This window comes from Aulostomus chinensis, chromosome 16 (assembly GCF_037954235.1).
Source record: "Aulostomus chinensis isolate RoL2024-O1b breed Wild chromosome 16, RoL_Achi_v1.0, whole genome shotgun sequence".
Classification (NCBI taxonomy): Eukaryota; Metazoa; Chordata; class Actinopteri; order Syngnathiformes; family Aulostomidae; genus Aulostomus; species Aulostomus chinensis.
The window spans coordinates 16,871,993-16,876,128 of NC_141335.1; the positions used below are offsets into that span (position 1 = coordinate 16,871,993).

The 4,136-nt window shown below is 48.8% G+C and overlaps 1 pseudogene; it reads right to left on the reverse strand.

Moving 5' to 3' along the window:
• Positions 1-572: 572 nt before the first annotated feature.
• Positions 573-3,747, reverse strand: LOC147247692 (uncharacterized; annotated as a pseudogene).
• Positions 3,748-4,136: the final 389 nt, after the last annotated feature.

Genomic DNA, 4,136 nt, shown 5'->3' on the forward strand with positions numbered 1-4,136 from the left:
AAACGAGTGCTTCAACCCCAACGTTGCCTCCACCTGTTGTCGATGTTGGTTTTTCAAATGTGTCCCATTATCTGATCTAATTTTCTGTGGGAACCCGTGCCAAGGAATGTATTGATTAATCAAAAACTTCACCACCCGACCTTCTTTGTTGGCCACGCCTCTGGCCATCCTGAAAACACATCCACACACATCAACACATACCTGTACCCTCTGACCGTCTTCCCCATGTCCGTGTAGTCTATCACTATCTCCCTGCCTGGCCTGGTCTCCAGCGGAAACATACCTGTCTCGGGTTGAATGGTTGGCTTAGAGTTATACAGGGAACATATGGAACAGCTTTTTACCCAATTCTTTATTGTGTCTGATAAAAACGGATGCCACCATTCTTTCAGATTTTGACTCATCTGAGCCACTACCACATGACCGATTCCGTGTGCTTCTTCCAGTGCCTGCTCTCTGATTCCAGGGGGCAGTATTAGCTGTCCATCAGGCCCTCGCCAGAGCCCCTCAGTTTCAAGTCCTCCTCTCTGTTTCCATGTTGTCTTTTCCTGTGGTGAGGCCCCCTTTTGACATCAGCTGATGTCAGTCAGCATGACCTGTGGAGACATTTGTAGTTCTTCTTCCATACTCACCATTTGTAGTTGGGGCAGATAACCTGTCGCTCTTTTTGCTGCCACATCTGCTTCTCGGTTCCCTGTTGCTACTTCTGTAATGGCATTGTCATGACCTTTGCACTTTATGATAGCCACCTCCTGGGGAAGTTGCAGAGCTTCTGCTAATTCTCTCATTTCCCGCTCGTGTTTCATGGGTTTGTTACCTGCCGTGAGGTATCCTGCTCTGATCCATTGTCCCAGTTCCACATGTGCTGCTCCGGTGGCATAGGCAGAGTCTGTATAGATGTTTATACATTTTCCTTCTCCTAGTTTGAGAGCTGCAATGAGAGCCATTACCTCTGCTTTTTGTGCAGATTGCTGTCCTTCTAGTTGCCGGGCCTCTATTGTTTCCCAGTTGGGTCCTTCCTTCTTCACCACGCATATCCTGCTTTCAGTCCACCTTTTTCATCTTTGTAGCAACATCCGTCTGTGAACATTTCTTCAGCATCTGTTAATGGTTGAGCTTTCAGATCTGGTCGTACCTTTTCATCCTTTTGTGCTTCGTGTTCACACTCATGCAGTGGTCCGGTTCCCATCCAGTCCGCCATGTTGATTCCTTCATGGGTGAATGTGATGTTTGGTGCTTCCAGTATTTTACTGAGTCTCTGTTGCTTTAGTGATGTCAGGGTGAATGTCTGGGAGTTGACATATTCTATAATGCTATGTGACGTGAGTACCCTTAGGGGGTGTCCCATCACTATGTGTGCTGTTTTTTGAATCAGTTTTGCTACCCCTGCTGCATGTTGTGTGCATTTTGAGTGTCATTTTTCCATCGAGTCTAGCATTATGCTGATGTACATGAGTATGCTCCTTTCTCCCCCTTTTTTTCTGAAACAGAACACTGTTAACCAGTCCTTCTGCTTCAGAAACGTCGAGGAAAAATGAAGATTGGTAGTCAGGTCGGGCCAGGTCTGCGGCATGTGCTAGTTTCTGTTTGAGTTGTATGAAGACTGACTCGGTGTCTTTGGTCCAATTTAGCTTAGCGTTGAGGTTACGCATGCCATGTTCTTCAATCAAGTTACGGAGAGCCTGTGTCGTGCCCGTATAATCAGGAATGTAATTGCGACTGTACCCAGTCAGACCGAGAAACGACAACATTTCCTTTACAGTCATGGGCTTCGGGTGATGCAGTATGGTAGATCTATGTTCAGGCGACATGCTAGCTCCTTTTTGCGAGAGTACTCTGCCCAAAAAGGTAACTTGCGTCCTGACCACTTGGAGTTTATTTTTACTGACCTTAAAACCACTTCCAGCCAATCGGATGAGGACAGCCTTTGTTGCGGCCAGGCACGCTGCTGGTGTCGGAGCTGCAATGAGAAGATCATCTACATACTGGATTAGAGTGGTGTCCAGAGGAAGCAGACAACCATCCAGGGCTTGTTTTAGTACCTGATTGAATAGTCCTGGTGACAGCGCAAATCCTTGTGGTACCCTGGTGTATCGCCACTGTTGTCCTCTGTAGGTAAAGGAGAAAATGTCTCTGCATTCGTCTGCTAGTGGTAAGCAGAAAAAAGCGTTAGCCAAATCAATGCATGTGAACCATGGTTGGTGCGGTCCCAAATTAGTGAGTGCCACATAGGGGTTGGGCACAGGAATGGTGGCTGTGGTCAGAATTGCATTTATAGCTCTTAGATAATGTGCCATGCGATATTTACCTGTCTCTTGTTTTTTGACCGGGAGTATGGGAGTGTTCCATGCGGAGGTGGATGGTTCTAATACCCTGGATTTGATGAGACCTGCAATAGTGTCAGCTATACCTGCTTACGCTCCTGGTTTGTGGGGATATTGTCTGATCCATAAGGGAGTGGTGTCTACCACAGAAAATGTAACAGGTTGACAATCAATGAGCCCGACACCCGTGGGCCCTTGCGAGGTTTTGCAGGTGGGTGAGAACGAGACAGCAGGTATCTGAGTCGTTATCCAAACGGTGGCTGCTGTGGCTTTTTTGACCATCGAGCCAAGATATTTAGCTTGATGGTTAGGATGTAATGCGAGGGAAACGTGTGGAACTGCTTCGTCCTGCATAAGATACCATCCCATCTGTTCTTTGGAGAGGATTGTGGCCGCAGCTACACCCTCTGGACCAGCGTAAATATTTTGTGACGTGATTTGCCATTGTTTACCTTCCAGGTGTGCTTCGAATTCTTCCTGATACCACTCATTACTCATTCGGTCGTAGAAGAGGGTAACATGAGGTGGGTCGGGCGGAGGGACGTAGGGCTCGAGTAGGGAGATCCAGGGTTTCCACTGCAGGTAGGCAGACAGGAGGCTATTACATAGGGGGGTTTCAGGCTGTAACATACCCCAATAGAAGTCCACCAGCTTGTCCTCCAGTGACTTAAGAAGGTACTGCCCTGCTCCGTGGGTGTCAGTATTACATCGGAGGCATGTTCCATCTGGTAGAGTCACAGTGAGTCCATCCGGACTGCACAGGATGGAGGCTCCTAGTTTGATGAGAAGATCTTGCCCCAACAAGTTAACAGGTACACCAGGAGAGACAACAAATGGATGCAAAAGAGTCCTAATTGGGTTTTCAGTGGTATTGTGACCGGTAGTTTCTGTCCAATCCCAGAGAAGCCCACGATGTTCACCGTTCTCGAGGAGATAGTCGCTTGTGGTGGTTCCGAGTTTAGAGTTGAGAGTGTGGCTCCCGTGTCGACCAAAAATGACAGGTGGTCATCCAACACCCTTAGAGACAACATAGGATCTGCCTTACCTATGTCATCTGGGTTTCTCTGTGGGGTGTGTCACTGTTGTTGATAGGTGCCGTGCTCCTCCCACTCATCCCCTCCTATCAGGGGATATTGTCCATCCTGGACCGGTGCGGCCTGAGGATCAGGGGTCCTCATTCCTCTGGGTGGTCCGCCACTACCTCCATGCCCACGTGGTGCAGGTCCCTGCATGTGACATTCTCTTGCCCAGTGTCCAAGTTGTCCACACATGTAGCACTCACCTCCTGCCTGCTGTCCCCGAGGCAGTCTCCCACGGCCTCCTCCACCTCTCGCCCAGCCCCTTCCACCTCGAGCTCCTCCCCTGTATCCTCCCCATGAGTTCTGAGCTCGCCATTGGGCAGCTGGTCCCCTTGGTGGACCATGCGGTCCACAGGGGTACTGGGAACGGATCTGGTGTCTCTGGTTCAGGGGGGCAGCTGGGACACAGTTCCCCAGCCATTCTCTGCAAACTGCTAGACATCATTTGTTGATGCATCATAGTTTCTTTTTTCTTTTGTCATTTACCTTTTGTCTCGCCTCTCCCAGCTGCAGCTTCAGTAATTGTGTTTGAAGATCTCTTACTGAATTTTCTTCTTTCTTTGCCTCATCTTTGGCTCTCTGCAGGTGGTGCACAATATGCTTTTTCCCATATGTTAGAATCACTTCCTGGTAAGTCAGGGTTACTCATCATGTTTTCTCTTACCGATTCAGGCACTCCATCAAACACAGCTTTGCGAAACCATTCCTGTTGAACCCCAGTCTTCCTGGGGTG